Here is a 24,190-nt window from a genome sequence, read left to right on the forward strand (position 1 = left end):
CAATCTCCAGAATACTTTGAAGGTTCAGCGCGTGCAAACACATGTGCAGGCAAGTGATACAGCTTATACGCAGTGTTTAAAGAGAAAACTGCACTGAATAATCACTTACAACCTAAATCAATGGGCAGCAAGACATCTCCTGCTTTCATGTTTGCTGTTGCTGCCGGGGTAGCACATCTGCCACCGGTGTCTTAGTGGTGATCATGGCAGTGGAGCAGCATTCTGGGCTGCAGTGGTTATCCTAGACTGTAGCAAATGCTGCTTCACTAAAACATGTGGAGATATCTGTGAAATTCCACTGAGCCATCCCCATTCAAATGAACTGATAAATGCAGTTCAGTGAGCTCTTTCATTTAAATCGATCATCAGCAACTCCTCTCTCCTCCTTCCTTGTTCCCCCCACTTAAAAAAGAGCAAGGATTGTGTCACATCCTAGAAAGCAACTCTCACTTAGAAAAGGAAGCTTATCTGTCTGCCCCAATTTGTTTCATAATGCACTTTCCTTCTTCTTGCTGGCAACACTCTGGAAGAACAGAGAAATCTGTGCCTGCTTTCATAGACATCTTCACATTCAAAAGATCACCTCTGCTGATACCCAGCAGGACAACATTCAATGAAGTTTGAATCCCCCTACAGCACAAACAGCTTCATTCCAAGCAATTTGGTATAAAGGCAAAAGGATTTTTGTGAGTAAGGCTCAAACTTTCCAAAAAGTGAACTTTCTGGAAGAAGTGTTTGTCACTGCACACAGACAAGGAAACGTGCCCTCCTACTCACATTTCAACTCTGCCTCTACAGATGCTCCAGGGAGAGTTGAACAGCTGGCAAAAAAAAAAAAAAAAAAATCTAACAAAATTATTTATCTATCAAGTGAAGCAAGGGTGAAACAGCATAGAAGAATGAAAATTGTACATTTATTTCTGACTACTATGAGTCCTATAGGCATGCTACATCAACACTACTCACGTTATGCTGACATAATTAAGATATAAATTTCTCCATGATCTTTTTTCCTTTTAATCTAAAGCAAAGAGGAAATGCACATATATACCTATGTTAAAAAAAAAAAAAAAAAAAAGTTACGTTATAGGACTTTTTTCTCTGAAACATATCTGTCACGGGTTCGTGAATACCAAATTCACTGGCAAGTGGTGCAAGTTACTCTGTCAAAGTAGCCAGCAACACCAATTTGTCAGTTCAAAGCAGAAACAGAGTATTTTAGCTTTTAGTTACAATAAGCTATGTTGATAGACCTTGTAACGGGGCAGGTAACAGCCAGTCTTTAAATCCGATTCGACATTGATTTACAGAGTTTCATTTCTTTGAATCAAATCTGAGAGAGAGGGAATTTCAAGCTACCTTATCTCTTGAAATTACAACTACATGTTTCTTAAACACTGAAGAGTTTGCTTTAAAAAAAGAAACAACAAAATCTCAACTGCCTACAGAGAAAAGATAAAAGGGAAAAGTGATGTTAAAGATATCAAACCGGGAAGTTTTTGTTTATTCATCTTTTTTTAATTCTGCTTTTCCCCTCCATGAATTTTTTAAACCACCTTGATTTGAAATCCTAATAATAAATATGCCACACAACATTCCTCCTGTCAAATCTCTCTCTTCGTGGCATTACTGCAATATTTGTAACTTTTGATCTGGAAACATCAAGTTACATAAGATCATAGTTCTGCTTCTTGCAAAGATGTGATTCTGTCAGAAAATGAACCATTGAAGCGGGAACACAACAGAACTGGAAATGACTTTCCCAGGGAAAAGGTAGTTCTGCTTAAAAATCTCAGCTATTTTAAAGTGTAAGAACTCTTAGAAAAACAATAGGATGTTTTATTCTCCTGCAGAGAGAAATGGCAAACTACCAGGTTAAAAATAATCAGAGTAGACTCTTAATTGGAATAGTGTACATGTTGTAGACAGAATGAAATAACATTTTGTTATTATGCACTCCAGGAAACCAATAAAATAAAATAAAATAAAATAAAATAAAATAAAATAAAATAAAATAAAATAAAATAAAATAAAATAATTCACTTTGTAAAACAAAAATAGCATTTTCCCTTGCCAGCATACTATCTGTTCATCAAAACAAAAGGAAAACATCTATTTTAAATGAGTCAAGGAAAATAATTAATCTACATGGACGTAAAATTGCAGTCTTCTCAGCCCAAATCTCACTCCTCCCCCAGGCCCACTGAAATTAGAGATGTCTCTCTTTTTCCATCCATGTAGTAAATGATATCGGGGGAGGGGGGACTATCTCCCCCCCGCCACCAACCAAAACCAGATGAGCAGCTTTACCCTCATCTCTCCATAATTTTTCCCTATCCTTTAAAATTAGAGAGGGCAAATTCTCCCCAGAAAAGCCTTTCTAAACCAGGGCTCCTTGCTAATAAGAAAAGGAAACTACGAAGTTAACTTCTGCATCTCCTTTTGCCTTTTACCCCTCTCCTTGCCAAAGAACAATCCGAGAACCTTTTTCCATATTAATGACCCTCTTTCTTCACCAAAAGATGACATTTCTTCTCCAGGGCACAGACATAAATAACAGATGAATTGAAAATCTCTCCTTGTGAAGATGTGTGCACATTCACACACGTATGGACAGGAAAGGAGAGTGAGGCACAGAGGCAGTGTCCCTGTACAGATACAGTGCATCTCAGTGCAGTGGCAGTATTTCCCAATCTTCGTGATTCTTTTTTGAGGGTGGAAAAGGGGAAAAAAGTGAAATAGGTTGTCTGCAAAGGCAGCTCCCCTCCTCCCCTGCCCCAGCTGTGTGTGCAGACCCCCTTCCCAGGATGGTGGGTGCAAAGCAGTGGTCCTGCTCTCTAGGGAAGAGTAACACAGTTTACATTTCCAGGTGTCTGGGAAATGCCGGCCACACACCGTGACCTCATGGTCCCCTCCCTGTCCCCAGAACGGCTGCAAACTAGCAAAGAGCCTAATTTTCTTTGGCCATGCACTGACTTGGGGATTGCATTCTCAAGGGATCATGGCAGCAAAGAATTCTCGTGGCCACAAACCAGCCCACTCCAGCAAGGACTGATCCAGCAGCATGGCAAAGTCTGGGAGCTGGGGATTTTACAAGGAAGGGCAGCTCGCAATGGCCACAAACAAGCAAATTCCTGCAGCCTTGTAACACAGGCAGAGCCCAGCGAGCTGCTCGGAAGTCTTGCCTCACTGCAAAACAGCGCAAGAGACGCGTCCTCCTCCCTTTACGCTCACCCCCCCCCCCCCCCCCCCCCCAAATATATATATATATATACACACACACACACATACTCCTTGTTTCTTCCACCCAAGCCCATAAAAGTGCTACAGGCAGAGGCACTAAGTGGGAGGCGCCTGGCTCTGAAGAGGCCAATGAAATAAATTAAATACAAATCACTGGCTCGGCCCCAACTTCCCCCAGCTACCAAGGGAGAGGCTGGGGCTCCCGATGGCCAACTCCCGGCTCCTGCCAGAGCCAGAGTGCGGGTGGCATACGCGGGCTGCTGGCATGGAATAGGTGAATATATGTTAAGCCTTGGGTGTTGCAGGCACATATGGTGCACATGTTGGGAGCAGAGCACTTTCCATAGTAGGGGAGGGGCTGCCCTACTAGTAGGCAATTTTATTAGGGTCAGTGAAGCCGAAAGAAATGGGATTGGGATAGGCTGGGAGCTCGCAGGTTCCCCAGCCCAACTTCAGCGCCCCAGAGCAGGGAGCAGCACACTAACAACTTGCCAGGCTACAGCAGAAGTTTACCTATAAAAAGCACAAAGACAACTTCCAACTTCAAAGATTTGCTTTCATTTTCTCATTTTATGGCTCTCTCTTCACCTGGGACTTTTCTCAGTGGAAAAAAAAAAAAAAAAAAAAGGAAAAAAAAAAGAAAAAAAAAGAAAAAGACGCAGCTGTAAATTCAAGGCGAGGCTTCACTACAAAAAGTTAAGGAGGAAAATAGGGTTGAGGTGTGGACAGACTAATTCTTAGTTCGATTCAGGAGTTTGGTATTTTGCCTTGTTTATTTATTATTTTTAAATCATAAGAAATTGAACTTTCCAGGAAAAACCATGAGCAAATTCATTCAAGATGCAGAAGGGTCTTGCCTATCTATTCAGTGAGCATGTAGTCATTTCTGTTTTGGCTGTATGAAAAATATATTTCAGACTGTATCTCATAAAAAAAGGCAGTGGCATAAATATGTTTTTTGGTTTTTTTTTTTTTTTTTTTCAAATCATTTGCTTACATGGTTGTAACCACCGTGAATTTCTAAGTGTGGTCATGATAAGAAAGTAAATAAATATTGCCCTGTGAATACTTTTAGAGTTTTGGGGGGGGGAGTAATTATTATTTTTTAAAGATATAGAAATTTCTGAACTACCACTTGTTTTGAAGTAAAATATCCCAGATATTTTACACTATATTTTCAATCAAAACAAATCCCAGGAAATAAATGCCCTTTGGTAGCAGCCTGGTTTCAGGTTCAACAGCCCAAATTTGTATTTGAGAATGCAAATCGCTGAGAATACGAGCAGGAGTCTGAACCACTGCATTTCTTCCAGGCACTCCAGCATCTTTTCTCCAACACCACACTATTTGGGCGATCTTTTAATCCTGGCAGGGCATGGCTGAAAGCAGGGCTTTAACATTTAATGCCTAAGAAACAGACTTGTCACTCAACTTACAGTCAAATGCATTTCTTTTTTCGCTTTTTGTTGGAGGCAAACCCACCTTTCTTGGAAAATGGGAGACCCCATCCTCACCCCCGATTCTAGCACGGATCCAAATGTAAACACACACACACACTCCCACCACGCACCGCCCTGTAACAGGACATGAGTGTGGGGGGTTCAGACAGAGCCAAAGGAGCCTTGTGAGCTGAGAAATACCAAGGCATTTCTTTCTTATTCTATTTTTTTCTGCCTCCTCTCCCCCCTGCTTTTACTATTACATAAATAACACCGATTGATCTTAAAGCTGCATCCTTGCCTCCAGTGCCTCCCAATCTGCACTGCTGCCTTCCCCCAGCACAGCCGCACCGCTCGGGGTGCAGAGGGAAGGGTCGGGGAGGGGGAAGGTTGGGTGGGAGAATCCACTCCAAACATGCCCTGAAGCAAGGTTTTGGCAGTCTGGGGGTGACTGATCCCCCCCGCCCCAGCCCGGAGCTTCCCGCAGCATCCTTGCCTCCCTCCGAATTGCTGCAAACTGTGCGAGGGGAGGGCAGGGAACTGGGCAGCAGGGAAGGATGGATGCCGGGGAGGGAAAGACAGGGATTCAGGGAGCTTTTCCCCAGCCCCAGCCTGTGTGCCTGGCTGTTTGGTGGGAAGAGGGAAGGGGGAAGGGAAAATTCAAAAGAGTCTATGGCATAAATACACTTTTCAGAGGAAAAAGCGAATCTTACCATGTCTGCAGCTTCCCCGCACCAAATGCCACTTCTGTGTCCAGCGATCCCAAAGTGGAAACTACAGGCAGGCACCGGAGCTCATCTCCCCAGGCAGCATAGAGATACACCGCTGCCACCCCCAAAAATCAAAATCAAAATAAATTGAAAAAAAAAAAAAAAAAAAAAAAAAAAAAAAAAAAAAAAAAAGAACAGCGACTGGTCCAGCTTCTTTCCTGACAGGAATCGTCCTGGTAGGACTGCCCAAAATAAGCAGCTGCAATCCAAAGGCTTTATTTAAAGCTTCCCCCCTCCTCCTCCCTCTCTCCGTGCCTCGCTCGCTCTCTCCCTCTCGCTGTTACACACAGAGAGAAAGAGAGACACACACAGGTTACATGAATGGGAGGCAGGAGCCGGCGCTCCCGGCTGGAATGACAGGCGCACATGCGGCTGGCGGCTGCCCACCCCAGCGGCGTGGGAACAGCTCGGACACGGCCTGCGGATGCGTGGAGAGGGGAACGGGGTGGGAACAGGCGTGGGGTGGCGTTGGCACCCACGTGGCAGAGGCATGGGGCCGGGGAGGACACAGACACGGACACGGCATGGACGTGGGGCTGAGGAAAATATAGACATGGGCATGGTCATGATCATTGAATAGACATGGGCCAAGGATGTACATAGACATGGGCATGGCATGGGCACGGGGAGAACATAGACACTGGCATGAGATGGGAATAGGCACAGGCATGGGCATGATGCAGTCGTGGCATGGGCATGGATCAGGGGAGGACACAGGCATAGGCATGGCATGGGCATTGGGAGAAGGACATGGGCATGGCATAGGCATGAAGGAGATTTGGGCATGCATATTGGCATGCGTGGCATGGAGAGGGGATGGACAGGGCTATGAGGAGGAGAGGGACGTGATATGGGCATGGACAGATGTATGGATGGATCAAGTGTGGACATTAGAATGAGACGGTAATAGGGAGAGGAGAGGATGTGCTTGGGTACGATAGGAATGGGTTGGTCTTGGGCATGGAATAGACATGGGGTTGAACTGGCATTGGCTTTAGCATGAGAATGGAATGGGGATCAGGATGGAGGCAAGAAGAAGGTGGAGATCTGCATCAGGTGGTGCCTTCATGTCCTGGCCATGGTGAACCTCCCTCTCTTCTCGGGGTCAGGTGGGTTCTTGGGCTGCAGTTTCAGCACACATCGTGAGCAGTGGGAAACCTCTGCTTCTCCTGTGCGTCTAGTTAGGCAGATTGCATAATATCTTGCTTTTGGGGTCAGGGAGCATCATCCACAAGGGTCTCAGGAGATGACATCACTATCATTATCAGTTACTATTGCTATTTTTAAACTTTTTTTACAGAATTGTGATGTTTGATAATAAAATTCAAATTCTCAGAAAGAAGGCCTGCGAGATTTAAGGTTAGTTTTTCTTGAGGTGGAAGATCAATGCTACCAGCTTCTGCCTTTTATTTGTTTGGGGGGGATTGTTTTGGTTTTATCGGTTTTTTAATTTTTTAAACAGTAGTGATGAGAAATTAGGGCTTATTTAATGCTGCTATTCAGCATGCTCCGAAGAAAGAAAGTGTTATGCTGTTGCTAAGTGTCAGGCCCTGCTACTGCTTCACTGCCTGACCTTGGGCAAGTCCTCAATATCTTATTCCTGTCAGGATATATCACCCATTGCCATTTACACTCAGCCTATCATTTTCTCATTCACCAAATAATCACATTTTTCTTTTTCGAGTCCCTCCTCAAAATGTACTCTTACAAAACTTTTCAGCAACAGTCTCTACAAGGCTTGTGTTGACATCACAAATCTTGGAGTGACACTGGATTCAGCCCTAGAACTGCATTGTAAGAGGAGTGCTGAACATAATGGACTGCAGTACTTCACGCAGTGCTTTGAGCTACATGGGAATCATCCTCTTCACGGTATACCTTTAAATCAGCCAGGTGTGAGTCTGCTGTGGTCTGCCTTTTTCTCCTGTCCTAACATTTCTAGCCTTTGTGGGAAGCAAGAGGTAAGATATATGTTTTATTCCAAATCCAGAAATCACAGTAAAGAGGTGCACAGCAAATCAGAACATCATCCTAAAACAGCAGAGTCCTTGACATAAAGGTCTGCTTTACAAAACAGCTGCTGCTGTTCACTGTTTTTTTCAGACATACATATTAAAAATGAAATATATTTGCATTGGCCTTATTACCTCTGGAATATATTCCACATCAGGAATCTAGACTCTAGACAAAGGTAATTTAGGTCTCCGGAAAGAAAAAGTTTAACTGAGAAATATATATATTGTTAGGAATAGACCTCATCCAAATTCAATGGTAATTGTATAAGCCTTTCAAAAATCATACAGTATGCAAGCTTCCAAAATTTCGGAACAAGAAACATTTCCATTTAAATGCCAAGAAGCAATTTTTCCTCTCTTGTTCAATACTAAATCAGTCACATGAGCAGTTTGCATTTGATTTTAGAAAGGAAATGGAACATCTTCTCTTCCAATTACATATAACTTTTTCTTGTTCTTAGTGCTCTTACAGTTTGTGTTACTTTCCTACAGTTTTGAAACACTCAGTTGATACACCCATTCACCCCAGACATTTATTTATTTTTTTTTAAGTGACTATTAAGAGAAAATTAGTAAACCTAAGGGGGAAGTAGAATGCTGTTTATTTGAATTCTGGCTGGTAAACTCAAGTTTAACAGGTCAGCACTGTTTGTGTAATTGGCCTTTCTCTGTTAACAGAACTAGACAATAATGCTCATGGAAAAAAAGAACAATAGTAATTTAATGGGAAAAAGCAACTTTGCTTAGGAAAATCCCGCTCCTGCTTCAATTCACAGTGAATTACTGTGGTCACAGAAGTGTGCTGCATACTAATTTGGAGCATATTTTATGAAGATGTACATTCAAAGTATCAGTGTTCATCAGCCTGCCACGTTATGCCTGTGTCCTGCACCCCAGCAATTTTGCACTTTGCTCCTTTGGAACGGTGACTATTGAGTCAAGTTCTCCTCCACGCAGTGTTTGCAAAAAGTTTGTAAAGAAGCCACATCTGTGGGAAAAGAAGGTCAATGGCAAGACTGATGCACGAGCCTGTTAGACCTTGTGTGCCAGAGACCAAGGACAGCAAGTCCTGGAGCTGCCACTCCAATTAACACCTAGTGCTCCTAATGCTGGCTTGTGTTTCTGTGTTGACATTCACTCCAACAAAACCATGAAAACACCTCTTGCAAAGCCCCCATTCAACAAACAAAACAAGTAGCAACGTCTGGTGGTCAAAGGGTTCTTGCTGGCCAAGTTCAGTAGCAGTTGGTTTGATGAGCCCTTTGCCTTAGTGGAGACATCTCCTAAGGGGCTGTGCTGCTTGACAGACATTACTAGAGATTTTTTTTTTTCTTCTACATCCAGGAGAATAATCCAGAGGGAAAACCCACATATTTTAATCAATGGAAGTGAAACCATTTGCCTTTTGGAGACTATGAAATACACACCCCAGGGTTCAATGCTCTTTTCTACTTCTCCAGAACATTCTTAAGGCGAAATCACTCTTTTCTTGATGAATGTGCAATTCAAATGTGGAAATATGCCATTCTTCATGCTTTCTCCATAGGGTGCAAAATGATTTCTGTAATTAAACCCTTTTTGCCAACATTTCCTGATGAGAATATATTTTCTTTTTTTTTTTTTTTTTCCCTTTTTTTTCTTTTTTTTCAAATACAAGGGGGAAAAACATGTTAAAAAGAGTTTGCAAAACCAGGTCTGGAGTGTTTGACCTTTAAGCCTCTATTTGAATTAGCTATTTTGTTTAAAAGGTGCATGAGGATGAAGATGAAGATGAGGACCATGAGCAAGGGCAGCAGCTTAAGTTTCCAAGCAGGCACTGCTGAAAGAAATGGCCGTGGGAAAAAGAAAGATATGGGTACCACTGCTAATATTAGTGTAGCTATTAGGGATGATATTAGCACTGAGAGCACATAGCCCAGTGTTCAACACACTTCAACAGCCCCAGGTGTGTAACCAGGGTCCATGTGGGGATCATGCTGAAATGTGTGCTACAGCATCAGTGCTGCACTGTTCCCATGGTAGCTAGATCGAAGAAATCCAGCTTCTCTGATACATATCAAGCTGTGAGGGGCGGTGTAGACAAAATTGGAGTCAGTTAAGAAAAGCACCTGTGTGAGCTTTTGTAGGACTGGGACCTGAAGTCCACAACATCTTGCTCGCCACCACAGCTTGGGCCATGTAATATACAGAGATCAGGAAATGGGACAGAGCTTTTAGCCACCTACACAGTTAAGGGGTGAAACCCCATTCCTGTATGATAGATGACAGGGCTGAACCAGAGCTGGATTCAGAGCTGAATCCTGAAGTTCCCACTTTGAGTTATGTCTCTCTGACAAAGCTCTTGTGAGTGGAGCAGAAATCAGTGGTGCTCTTCATCAAAAGCAGGATTTCCCTCCTCTTTCTCCTCACTCCATGAATTCCTGCATCTTAAATCTGCCTGCACTGATTAGAGAGATGTCTCCACTACTGGTACCATGAGATTATGCCCAGATTGGGGATGGAGAAATGTTATCACAGATTGAATCACAGAATTATTAAGATTGGAAAAGACCAACTGTTGATCCAGCACTGTCAAGTCCACCAGTAAACCACATGGTTTACTCAAGTGCCACATCCACAAGCCTTTTGAACACTTCTGAGGATGGAGATTCCCCCACTTCCCTGGGCAGCCTGTTCCCATATCTGATCTCTTTTCAGTGAAGAAATTTTTCCTAATATCTAGTCTAAACCTCCCTTGACACATTATGAGGCCCTTTCCTCTCATCCTGAAGACTCTTCCCTGTTGTAAGTGTCTTTCTTTTATTAGCAGATCTTTAACAGGATGCTGAAGGCTGGAGAGGGCCATTCTATACTGACTGTGCCTTTTGTGGCATGTCAGTGGATCTTAAGTCTTGAGAAGAGAACTGAGCATCTACCCACAGTACTGGATCTTGTACTCTTCCTTCCCTTCCTTGCAAAGCCCCAGTGTCTGTTGTCATACCTGAAAACAAGTCGAGGTATATGATGGAGCTGAGAGTCTGCTCCCACTGCTTACTCAGGAAAAGTTCCCATCAAGTGAATTGGCCATTTGCCTGAGTGAATGCTGTAGGATTCGGCCCATATGCTTCTCAGCTCTTATATTTGCATAGTGCAGAATATGCTTACAGTACAGTGCCAATAAAACAAAACTATATACAGTTAAGCACAGAGGAACGAAGAGCACAGTTAATACCATTTACAAACAGCAGCTGAGCTCTGCAGCTGACATCCAGGCTTATAGGCCACGCTCTGATGTGGGTAATATGCACAACACAATTCTTTTTAGGCAATTAGATGGAAGGTCCTGTAAGCATATAGGTCTCTATCATGCTTTCCCTTAGCCTATTACGTTATTTTCTCCTCTACGTTGTTTATATTTTAACTCTGTAAATATGTCCCTTTTTAAAAATTATTTTTTAAACTAAGGAAAACATTTCAGGAGGCCACTTCCATGAAAGACAATTGTTCTTGAAGTAAGTGTTTTGGGATTGTGTAAACATGTAAACATGAATATACCATAGGAAGTGAACTTCAAATGAGATGCTGGTTCATCCAGTCTACTGAACTAGAGTGAGGCTTCTCTTATCACCAGAAATTCCAGTGATGTCTTAGGAAGAGGAAAGATCTTCATCAAGAAGGTGTAGATCATGTCAAGAACAGTATAAATTGCTCAGAGGATCAAATTACACCTTTTCAAAGATGTATTTTCCTCTCTAAAAATCTAAAGCATGGGATTTTTAATCGAGGGCTAGGATAGAATGTTCCTCAATTCACAGCACATGATAAAACAGCCATGAACAACTGTAATATAATACATCTGCAATACAATTGACTGTAAGTATATCAGAAGAACCTCCAAAAAATAATTACCCTGTTACCACACTGTGACTTCACATCCAATTTTGTTCACCTCACTGTACAAAACAGATGGAATAGATGCCTTTATATTTTTAATAATAATGGAATGTTCAGGATTTGATATAGAAACCTGGCTACTAAGGTAACAGGTACATATAAGAACCTATTTAGAATGGCTGTGTGAATAGGAATTGCCATTAAATTACAATGAAATACTGGAGCATATCAAACCATATCAAATAAAACTTATAAGGCCAATCTGCAACCATATTCAAGCCAAAACCTCCTAATGAAGACAACTTTTTTTCCTGATGAAATCTTCTGGTTTATATGCATGTGTGATATTTCTTAATTCTCCAATAAAGCCATGTATCTAGACTAATTTTGTGATCACTTTATTTTATTGCTTGTGCAATAGCAAAATTCATAGAAGTAGTCCCATTCAAATGCTATATGCTCTTGGGAAATGGAAAGCCAGTTATTTCAATCACAGAGAGTCTCAGTCTTACTAAAAGAACAGATCCGGAGACATCTTTGCCCTTTAGAGAATAACGCCTGAGCCAGCAGAAGAAAGCCCCCACTTCCCCAGCACCTTCACTTCTGGCATCTCCTTTTCATGTGTTGAACCAATCATTGACTTCTGAGATGGCAAAGTACCCACATTATTGTATGAAAACAGGGAAAAAGGTGGTCTTGTGGTATTGACACAGTAGATCTGAGTACAATGACTGGTTCTGATACACATCTCCAATGCTTGTTAATTTTTTAGGACTCAAACCCCAGGGTGTCTCACTAAATCCTCACCAGAACAAGTAATTAACATCAATATTCCCTACCTCCTGCCTGGGCTGCCTCCATCAGCTGATACATAACAATTCACAAGCAGGAAGGGATCAAGCTCTTCTCCCACTTTCTGCTCTGTCCTCCAGACAAATTATGTTAGTTTACTGTCAAAATTTAGTTTTTATTATTGTTTGCACTTCAGAGTCAATATGGATATGGAAGAATAAGCTGAAATATGTGCCTTTTGCATCCTTGATAACAGCGTGGCCTCTCCCGCCTCTCCCTAGCTACATGACAATTCCCTAACACTTTATTTAACAGTAGCAATTTATCATGCCAGCTATATCACAATGAAGTAGTTCAGTGTCCCAAATTTACAAGAAGCGCTGTTCTCTGTGCCTATTTGTACTGCTTATTTCAAGACAGACCAATAGACTGAGTGCTAGCTTTCCGCTTGGAAAATCCAGATTCAGCTCCCTGGCGTAGCAAAAACCTCTCTAGGCTTCAGTTTCCTCTGTATGATATACAGATAGAAATACTTCCTCCCTTTATCAGATGGTGTGAGAATAAGTGCATTAAAGACTGCAAGTCCCACCAGCACTCCAGTAGCCATAATTATCTCAAATAGATACACGTAGTGCAAGTACAGTGATATTTAATACATACCTGATGTGTATAAACCTGGAGTCAGGGCTGACACCAGCACAAGCCATGCTAAGGAGTTAAAAATGATGTTTACCTGTGTGCTCTTCCCTGGCTTATGCTCCATGGAAGTTTGCGTGTGGGAAACCAGCTTCGGCTCTCGGTGGCGATGGAGCGCGGCTGCTCAAGTCTGTGGATTTATTTCAGTCGCACACTCCTGTAGGCAGGGGCCCATTGTCTGGGCTGAGACACTCAATCTGGAAGGGAAAGAATAAAAGGGCTCCAGTGTGTAAAGTCATTCATTACAATCTGGAATGAACAGGGGAATCAGTGGGGTTGCTGGAGGTTAAGCAAGGGCAGAAATTGGTCTTTTATCATTGAAATGCCACAGGAAAAAAAAAATTACACATAGTAAGGGATCTAATCCTGCACATCTCTACTTGCATCTCTTGCCTTTATTCGTTGCAAGGGGTCACAAAGAAACAGTCTTGTACATTTTCAGGACCAGATGTTAAATGCATTTATAACAGAATTTCATAAGCAAGCAACTTCTTTTTCCTTGGACAGAACTCCAATGAAATTTTGATACGACCTTTATATACTCTCAGATAAAATAAGATTATTTGGATTGCCATCCTACATAAGTAAATTTTCTTCCATAACTTCAAACTCAAAGGCATAAGAACATGCTTCAGAAGTCAGCAAATATTTTTTGAAGATTGGATCTGGTGTTCTTTTAAGAGGAACTTTTGTAGTGAAAGAAAAGTAAATAGATTGATTACAAAGCTTTCAGTACTGAAGGTGCATCCCATTACTGGAAAGTGTGGGGTGAAAGTTGTTCTGGAAATCTCCAGCAGCATCTGTGTTTATTTTATTGTATTAGTTACCCTTGGCTATGATAACTTTATGCACAGCATCAAAATCATGAAATATTTTCATAATTATCCTACAAATTTAAATAAAACTGTGAGCAACACAATTGCTTTCTAAAATGTAGTAATAGACATTACTTTCTGAAATTTTTACTCTCTCCATTTCAGGACTGCCCGTGTTGCAGTGAGCATCCACAACCCAACTTCTAGGCTTCAGATGAACACAGCAGTGAGGACGACTCAAAGCATTCTTGCTGAGCAACAGTTCTCCAAGAAGGAAGTTGTGTTCAACCAAGGGTTCCCAGCCACTCTCCTGGCAGGAATTCCATAACCTCTGAAGCCAGATTTTGTTCGCATATCAACTCTGCACGTGATAACCCTCCCATTTAAGGCATTTCAACTTTCGCTTCACATGGTAGCTCACTGTGGGGCTAAGGATGCTACAAAGGAAGGATGCTACAAAAATGACCATCTAATAAAACGGCTAAATAAAACAGGTGATTGATCCTATAGAGTGTTATTCAATCATGAGTCTAACAGGGATCAGTCCAAAGCCTGTGTTAGTGCACCACTACTACTAAACCCCAGAGAAGGTTTCCACAGGTAAAATACCCTGCCCATGGAATTGGGGTTGGAACGAGATGATCTTTAAGGTCCCTTCCAATCCAAGCCATTCTGTGTGTCCTTGAATTTTTGCTGTAGCATTTTCCTATTTAGTGACTACAGATTTAGACAATGAGGTTAAGTGATGGGTTTTAGGACTCAGTAAGCAGTACATTTAAAACTGGGCTTTTTTCTTGTTTGAATTCTCCAGATGCAGACTATATAGCCTGTTAGACCTTATCATGCCTGATCCAGGCATTTTCAGAGTGCATCAGGGTCAGAGGATGGGTTCAAATCATTTTCAGGGTAAGAGACTATCTTAATATGCTACTTCATTTACCCTGGGTAAAGAAAACATCAGAAAACCTTTCATGAGTCTGTTGGGTGAGATTAGGGAAGGCCACATGAATGCCTTTAACTGACAGTACACAAAGGAGCTAGTGACAAATCTGCCTTCCTTTCCCTTTCCATTTTGAATGTGTAGCTATGCCAGTCTGCTGTGAGTTTACTTGAGACAGAACAGGACTTAAACTCACACCTGCAGAGCAAAATAAGGTTCTTGCCTTACTCTCCCTCTGCATCTCTCTGCAGGAGTGTCTGACACATGACATCTGTTAATGAGTGTTATAATCCCCCCCCCATCCATCCTATAACCCTGTACTAGTAGTGCTTCGACCCAATGGCCTCTTTTCCTACGGAAATAAGGCTTTTATAGGAGTGTTGTCTGTCCATCTGGCTCTCCACCTGTCAATCTTGCTCCCAGCAATGTATTCTGAACCTGGTGGCTAATTTCACCCCATTCTCTTGAGAGGTAAAAGCTTAAAAGATATAAATATCCTACACATATTACAAAATCAGTGGCATGTGAGGCAACAACAAAGCACAGCTCGTGTGAGTGAAAAGGCCGTGGTATAAGCTCGTTAGCTAATTGCTTGGCTTGGGCTGCCAGCTGGCCAGTCAGTACATGCAGACCAGCCAGCTCAGCTACCTGTGAGTGACTTCTTGGAGCTTCACACAATGCACCGGGCAAGCCAGCAGAAGAGAGGAGACCTTTGTACAAGGAGTAGGTGTGCACAGGGATAGACAAAAATGGAAAAGAAGACCTGCCACAGGCTGCAGTCGAAGAGAAAATGGTATTATTGAAGGAGAGAAGAAAAGTTGGAGGGAGTGATTTTGAGGGGAGGAATATAAGATTTAAGATGTTAATAGAGTGACTTGGTTGTTCTTCCTGTCTTGAAGGACAGGGCTCGACTTAATATTTTGAGAGAGGACTTTCCTTCCCTTTTATCTTCAGAGCTTAAAAACAACCACTCTGTTAAAAGGAAGGGTCCTTATAATCCTATACTTTTTTTCAGATGGTTGCGATTAAGGAAAGAGCAAAAAAAAAGAGGACACGAGCAGAAAACAGCTAATGGAATGAGCCTTATTATTCCCTCTCCACAGCTAATAAACAGAGGCACCAGAAGAAAAACTGGATTGCATTTCAAAAGTCCAATTTAAAATGCTTTCAGTAAAGGCATGCAGTAAATTTGCCACAGTGTCAGAGCCAGAGCATCCAGTCTCCAGATCTCTGGTGCTGGAATTTCCCTGGTGCGCATGGTAGCAGAGTTGCTCTGCTCACCTCTGTGTTCAGCTGACAGATGCTGTGTTCGGGTGTGAATTACTACCCTTGCTCTGTCAGTGGAGAATGAAACCCTGCTTCTGGCTTGGTTCTACCATCAGTTAAACGGATCCCACTACCACTCCCTTTCAAGTACATTTTGGCATTATTTAGTACCATTTCACTGCCAGAACACTTGGTTTTCCGCATTGCCCTGCGCCCTCACCACCTACATTCCTTTCTGTGTTTGATGCATGTTCAACCACAGCCTAAGAGATAAAGAACAAACATTCAGAACAGACAGACTCCTAAAAAATCAACTGAATTCAGGATTCCTTGTGTCAGATGATAAGGTGCCCGAGCTAACCTTCTGATAAAGCATGTGGTAAGCAAACCCTGTGATCTACACAGATAACTTAAGCTTCTACAGTGCTAATTACTATTACAACCTTAAGCTAATATTTGAGCCTTTCTTTTGAGCAAGGATGTGTAACAATTAGATTACAGGATTTGGAGCATTACAAAGAGAGATAAAAGCAGCAGTTTCGTCATGGTATGTGGTATTTTGTTTACACAGAGATAATAGCAGTGATGATAATAATTTAATAACAACTATTCTATTTAGGTCCAAATTCTGACCTCAGGTGCATCAGACTCGCAATATAATTATCCTGAATTCATTTGGATTGAGGCATGCAGATCTCTAGTCAGAGACCATTTTGAAGTGAATTGCTCTGAAGAGCCCAGCATGGTGTATGATGAGTTGTAGCTACTCACAGTAGTAAATAGTGAGCCAGTATTTCCAAAGAAGGGCCTGAGATTGAACATTTCTCTTCACTTCTGCCCTGAGCATTGCCGAGAACTCTGATGGCATGTATTGCACCCTGATCCTGATGACAGCTCCAGCAATGAAAGGGACCTCTGTCTTTTGGTCTCTGCCACCCTTATGGTTTCCTCTCTCCCCACTCCACAAGAATATGCATATGTAAAAACACAATATGCTTGAATACAGTGGTAATGCATAGGGAAAAACCAAACAACAGAGAAACAACAGTTTACTCTAGCTGTGTGCCAGATTTAATGCATGTTATGTTTTAATGTGCCTGGAACATCATCTTTAAAACTTTCTACAGTGTACTGAAAAGAAAAAGCATGTTTTCTGCATGATATTTGGGCATGTTTTTCTATGTCTCACTGGGCTGTTGTGGTATTTTTTTTTTTTTATTCCTTCTCTTAGGCACCCAAGGGGAAAAAAAATCACCCCATGTCCATGACAACAGACAGCTCTTCTGATGAACCATAAAATTCCTTGCCTCAGAGATAAGTCAGCTCATACAAATGAGCATTTGCCCCCTGAAATTTTGTTGCTGCTGAGATCATAGAAAATACATGACAAGAACACCCTTTGCCAAATATTGAAATCAAGATTTTCCTCTGCTTTAGACACTAAAATCAAACTTCCTAACTATGACAGTTTTCAAGTATTTACCACAATTTCCTGTAAGACAGAATCAGTCACACAAAGCAAAGCTAATGTGTATATCCACTCAGGAATATTATAACATTAAAAAATAAACCTATCTCCCAGCAGTGGATTTAAAGAAACTCTCAGCAGCTGAAAATCTGGTCCCAGAGTCACAAGCAACAAACAAGAAAGGGAATTAACTGTAAAAAGACAAGGGCATGTTTTAGCAAGCCCTCATTCCCCTTTTTGTCCATCATAAGTATATAGGAAACCTAAAAGCAGGCAAGGTAGGCAGACAGGAAATTTTTTCTTACCCACAGGCACCAGGATCTTTTCAGAGAGCTGCATCTTGCAGTCAGTCAATACTTGGTTGAAAACTTGGAAAAAAGAGGTTTTAAGCAAAAACTCTTCTGAGAATTAGATCCAGACTCAAGAGGCTGAAAGCATCACTCGAAACAGCCAGTTTAATTTATTCAAAGAAAAGCCACATAGCTCAAGGACAGGTAAGTAGGTAAATAAGCCATTGTCAGCCCCTTTTTGTCAAAGAAAGGTACCATGAAAAGTCTGCATTAAAAGAGAGCTCTGTGTGGGAAATGAAGGAGCCTCAGGTACAGACATTTGATTTATTTTTTTCAGAGTGTGGCACAGGGGAGCGTGCACTGGCTCAACCTGTTGTAATCTAACATGTGAGTTGCTAGTTGTTGCGATGATATTGCAGCAGCCTCTTCATTAAAAGAGCTGTGTCTTTAGCAGCAGTGATTAGTTTTCTACTTATAAAATCAAGACATTGTCACTGCTGCTATTGCTCTCTGTTGCTCTTCCCCCTTTACCACCTTATTTTTTTTCCTTTTTTCTTTCTCATAGTGAGCAGGAAGGAATGCAGAGAAGGATGGATAGGTACTGTATGTTTCTTATTGGCTCAGCTGACAATCCTTTTACTACTTCATTTCACTTTAATAGGATCTTCTTGTTACCCACCTACTGTATCTTAGTGTGGAAAATCCCGGCATCAAAAGGTTGAAAGCTGGAGGCAAACCTTGCCTCCCTGCAGCTCTAGATGAGGTGAAGATGAGACAAAGTCATCTGGTTGCTTTGCAAACAGTATTAAGGCAGATCAAGGAAGTGTAAGTAAAGGACATTGTCTTGCCCATGAATTAATCTCTAGCAGGATTTTGCTTTTTAAAAAAGGCAGAGAAGATGAAGGAAGTCACATGTATTTTAGAAGTGTAAAACTGTCAAGGAGAAATGGTCAAATGGTTTCTTCCGTATAAGATACCAGTGCATTTCTGTTCAGCTTGTGTAGGGGTGTGTGTGTATTCCGAAAAGGGTCACTGTGACAGAAAGATGTGTGACAAACAAAGGAAGAGTGGAAACTGTGTCTGTGCAGACTCCAGCTGTGTGTTGGTGTGCGGGGATCTGAGTGTACATCTGTGTGGGGATTCACCTGTAGGCAGCACCTGGACCACCTGCACAAGCACAAGACAGGTTCCTCTGCCCTATCTACTGATGAGTTTCAGGAAAAGGCGGCCCTGGTTTAAAACAGCCTCTGGAACACGATATTAAGACCTTACACTTAAAACCAATACTGCTTTTGGAGCCCTAGCCACACCTCTATTTCCCAGCAGTTACTCTGGGCTTTAAAATCCAATGTCTTATGTAAAGTCTCATTCCGGGGGGGGGGGGTGGGGGGGGCGGGGGGTGTTGTGTTACTGAGAGTTGGATGGGAGACACCGCCTTTCTTGGTCTGGGGGAAATCGAGGGTAAGATCAATGGGACAAAGAACCAAAGGGATTAAATCAGGCATTTGTGTTCGCAAGGGGAATGAGGCGGGGTCGGGGGGGGGGGGGGGGGGGCGGAGAAATTTCAGCCCTGCAAACACCAGACCAGACATTTCTGCTGTCTGCTCTGCACAGCAGCAGCATGGAGCACACTGGGAAGCATGTGTGTACCACTTCCCTCTGCTGGAGGCAGCTTAGACTGTTACCTGCCTCCCTGCATCCCACAATATTTCTATAGGTTCTAAAAATGCTCCAACCCCTATCATCTGGCACAGCAGTGATAATGAAGTGGCCACAAATCCTTTCAGTAACTTTCATTTATACAAAAGTCTCAGTGCTGACTGGGGGGTGGAACACAGCAGCTCTTCCAGCACAGAGAAAACAAAAAAAAAAAACACCAAAAAAACAAACAAACAAACAAACAAACAAAAAAACCAAACAAAAAAACCCACAAAAAACCAAAAAAACCCCAAAAAACCAAAAAAACAGGATGAGAGGAAAGGGACGTGTTCTGCAGAGATTGTTTAAGCTGACACATTTTGAAAGGAGCCAGAATACCACAGCCTGGACATGTAACACTTCTTGAAAGAAGAATGAACTGTCTGATTGCTCACAGCTTTGCACAGCCACGCACAGCCTCCCCCACCTCCAACCCTGTGCAGCGACAGTTAGGGACTGCTTTGGGGTTGTTTAATGTACTGGTGTCCATATAACCATGCACTGATCAAGTTTGTTTTGGAGCTTGTGCAAGATCATAGGTCGAGAGAATGTGGGGAACTGAAGGAATTAGTGGAGAGAAAAAGAACCTTTCTGCAAGCTGTCTTCCCTGTTCATCTCTTAAAACATCTTCTGGCATTAAAATATCTAATATAATACTGTGTAAGTAATAGGTCTCCCCATATAATCTCCTACTTAGAAATTGTGAACAACAGTGGTTTTATGCCCAAGGTCAACTATAGGCTGTAGAAATGGATAGATCAGATGGAAATTAATTTTTTTTCTCTCTTGTGTATGCAGAACATTTCCTAATGTTTAATATTTGATGTTTGCCCTTAGATATATCCTAATGACATTCTCCAGTAGCCTTGTAGGACCAGCCCCAGTTAGATCACTCCTAACAAGACAAGGTTGGATGGGGCTTTGGGGAACCTGGTCTAGTGGACGATTACCTGCCCATGAGAGGGGTTGAAATGAGATGATCTTTTTGGTCCCTTCCATCCTAGACCAATCTGTGATACTATATTCTATGACCACCTCTCCTGCAAGTCCACTGAATGTCACAGGCTTTAGGAGTACAGGTAGAGTGAAAGTTCTGGAGAACCAGGGGGGTTTTGATACTCTGCCTTGTCATTATCCTCTCATGAGAGCTCTTATAAGAGGAATCACAATCTAGCAGCTCTTTGCCATCAAATACACTAAATCCTACAAAGTTTTTTAAAAAAACAGGTGCCACTGCAGGAAGACACAAACATGTTACACCAAAATTTACAGTGCAAGAAGAAAGTACTATATTTTTTTGTCCATTAGAAAAAGAAAAAAAGAAGTCAAGTTTATGTTTAGTGCAAGAAATATTCTTGTTTACCTATCATTTTCCTCAGATAAACTGATTTTGTAAAGGATGTGTATTACCCCTAGCTTTCCTGCCATCCCAATGGCATGGTAAGTCATGCTACCTCCTCAGTCACAGACACCCACATCTCTATCAAAACAAGTTTGCTCTGTGGTTCATATTGAATCTTAGTTGTAAATCCAGCCTCAGTAAAACAAATCAACAAATATCTCTTTAGTATGAAAAATAGCGAGTTAGTAAATACGGAGAGATCCCATAATTTCACTATTTATTTATTTATTTTTAAGGGGAAGGGGGTGGCAATGCCTCACAGACTGAATGATGACACCCATCTATGCCAAGAGATTCTTGCTGCAAACAGGATCTTGTTTTTGTTTAATAAGCTGCCAAATAAAGGTATAAATAGAATAAAAAAAATATTTCTGTTTCTCATGTCTGTATTCTACATTGGCATTTAACTTTGGATCAGATGGGTGCTATTGAGCACCCCAATCTGTTGACAGCATTTTAGCATTTATGCAGGGACTAGAAGCTTAAACTAGTAGGGCAGGTCTTGTTATGGTTATGGAAAAAGACAGCTGAGAGAGACTAAAACCATTGTATATCAAGATATTCCTAGATGTCAAGGCAGAATTATTCCTAAAGATCTGTGACACAGACAGGAGCTATCATGCAAAGGTACCAAATATAAGTGGAAAAATCAGGGAAGAACATGATCAAAGTAGTGTCCCTCCAGGTAAATGCTTAACACTTGAGTTTTGAAAAATTTCATTATGACTGTTGTGCAAAACAAAAAATATGGGTTATCAGCTCCCATTGGCAAATAATTGCTAAATTTGTCCCATGTACAACTGCACTGAAGCCAAAGACATTACAGAGCTGAGGTTAACCTGAAGTGGCCACTCAAATCTTTGAGACTTTCATCTCTTTGGAAGTGGAAAAAAATAGGTTTCTGCTTTTGTATCAAGTCAGTGGCAACCTCCATAGGCACTTCTTTATTTGTATTTATAAAGAACAACAACAACAACAAAAAAGAAATAAAGACAGAAAGAAGAAGAAAAAAAAAAGAAAAAGGAGGAGAAAAAGATGGAAAGGTAAAGGCAAAACAAAAATGAAAAAAGAAAAAGAATAGGGAAAAAGGAAAATATAAAGGAAATCAAGGGAAAAAAATAAAAATACAGAGAAAGATGTAATCAGAATGTTCTAATATGTATATTAAAAGGACTGCTCTCTAAATGAATAGGAAACAACAGATTTTGTTCTATCTTTCTTCCTTCTGATAAGAAAATTCTGATTTCCTTACTTCAAGCAAGGAAAGATAACTAAATGAATGAACATTCTGGTCACATTAGAGATGCTTCAATTCCAGCAACATTTGATCTCTGTCTAATATTCCTGATTATCTCCACCCATATGAAGTACTCTGGCAATGAATGTCCCTGCAGGTAGGGTATGGTACTGGATATGATGTTAAATATAAATCTCTCGAACTGACTTTTAAAATGATTTCCATCCTACTTTTTCAAACATTCCCTGTCACTGCTATACTCCTTTGACCAGGAAAAAAAAAATGAGCCAGAGAAACAAAATCAGAGAGGGAATACATTTTGAGGATGATTTCCTGTGCAAAGGGAGTGAAAAGGAAAGTACTTTTTCCTCTCATTAGAGGAACTGCCTGTAGTAGGGTGAGTCTGAACAAGGACAGAGATGGAGGGAGAGACCTGAGGCAAACCAAGATCGTGACCAAGAGCTTTCCAGGGACTGTCACATGTGGCTGAGGACAGTGGTTTGGCAGGGCTAAAGCCAGTCTATCAGCCTTCTGGGAAAAGAATGGGGCCATAAGGCTGATGAGGGAGGAAACACTGACCTTAATTTTGTTTCCAAAGATGCTATTTTTTCCTAAAGTTGAAAATATAATAAAATAATAAAATAAATAAATCAAAACAAAACCAGCAACAAACCCCAAAATATGTAATATTTTTTTGTGAAGGTGCAATACAAAATTAGATAGCACGTGTGATTTAGTGACAAGTGAAAACTATTCTGGTTTGTAACTGTTAATGCACAGTCTGAGTGTCTCTCCAGCCTCCATGGCCTCTTTCCACAACTCTCTCAGGGCTCTGAACAGAGTGACACAGTGAAGTTTGAGCCCTTAGACAATGTGCTGCTGAACCTCATCCATAAAAGTTAATTATTAAATGTTTTCTGAACCTTTCACAGGTTGATGCTATCTTCTGCTAGAATGAAGGCTATTTTTGTTAAAATATTTAACACAAAATGTTTTCCTGCCGTAAGAGTGTTTTCAGAAGAATTGCAGCATTTTGACCATCAGCTTTATAAAGCTCTGTCAGACCTCAAGCTACAATAAATATTATGGAGCTAAATATTACTTCACCATCCTTGTGGATTTTGGTTTTACATTGTAGTAGGTGTAAGGTTCTTTTCAGTGTGTCCCTATGAAGGACAGGGCTCTCTCTCCAGCTTTTTTCTATTCATCAGTGTCTTGTGATTTATTCTGTACAAATGTTTGCAGTGATTTGTAAGCAGTCTGTGCAGAGGTAGACCCAGCTGAGAGTTATTATTACACTCAGACAGCTTTATGCATTGACTGAAGATAAAATACACTCATCTCCTTAATACTATATGTACACTTTCCCTATATATAGCATTAAAATGTCCTTTCTGATGTGCTAACCATGGGATCAGTAGCTTCCATTTATATTTATACTTCTTTTTTTCCTTTGGACCTACCACAGTAGTATTCAGACTGACTCAAGATAGCTTTGTTAATTTTGCTCCAGTCTACATAGTTCCATATACTGCAGGAACACAGTGATTCAGAGCATAACTCTTCAGATCAGGAGTCTGGACAGCTGCTACTGAGCACTCAAGTCTTCTTTACTTCTTTGTAAACTGAGGAGAGCAGTGATTTGTAAAACTGCCTTGAGATCTGTGTCAGGTAGATGCCAAGTGTGACTATAAATATAATTTGGGCAACTAAAGGGGCTGGAGCCAAGCCCTTTCAGAAGCACATTTTTAAACCAAGGATGCTGAAAATCTCAGGCTTCCCTATTTAAGCTAGAATGCTTTCAAAGCTTGCCAGATCATCCACTTTGAATTTGGATAGAGAATTCCAAAGAGAAGGAAATACTGTTGACCAGGCAGGTGGCACAAACTCTCTGTGACCACTAAAATCAGAAATATACTTATTAAATATCATATCAGAGCTAAGATTGTTAGAAGACTGCATTCATCATTTAGCAGAGATGTAGAACTCCAAGAAGAGTTTTGGGTCATTAGCAAAAGATAAGGGCAAATATGATCTTCTACACAGAAGAACAGTCCAGCAAATTTCCTTTCACTCCCTTACCACTGATTCCTGGTTGGAATGTCTATAATGCATGGTAACTGCGGCAGCTCTGCTAAGATTTCTAAAGGAAAGTCACTGCAGCCCACTGGAAAATCTCTTCCCTGTTCTCGAGGTTCAACGACCCGTGGGTCAGGGCTGTTAATGTGAATTTCTATGCTGGTGCA

At 41.3% G+C, this 24,190-nt stretch overlaps 1 protein-coding gene across 11 annotated transcripts in view; it reads right to left on the reverse strand.

Moving 5' to 3' along the window:
• Positions 1–24,190, reverse strand: part of TENM4 (teneurin transmembrane protein 4) — a 1,208,276-nt gene that overhangs the window by 593,604 nt on the left and 590,482 nt on the right. For 10 of the 11 annotated variants that reach the window (XM_066175595.1, XM_066175593.1, XM_066175604.1 and 7 more), the window contains exon 1: positions 5,396–5,562. The gene's annotated coding sequence lies outside the window, so the exon portion shown is untranslated. Of the gene's footprint in view, positions 1–5,395; positions 5,563–12,865; positions 13,026–24,190 lie in introns of those variants that run through there. The other variant, XM_066175594.1, reaches the window with a different exon arrangement.

The sequence above is a fragment of the Chamaea fasciata genome, unplaced genomic scaffold (assembly GCF_029207755.1).
Source record: "Chamaea fasciata isolate MVZ Bird 193981 ecotype frontalis unplaced genomic scaffold, bChaFas1.0.hap1 SCAF_2, whole genome shotgun sequence".
NCBI classification, from domain to species: domain Eukaryota; kingdom Metazoa; phylum Chordata; class Aves; order Passeriformes; family Sylviidae; genus Chamaea; species Chamaea fasciata.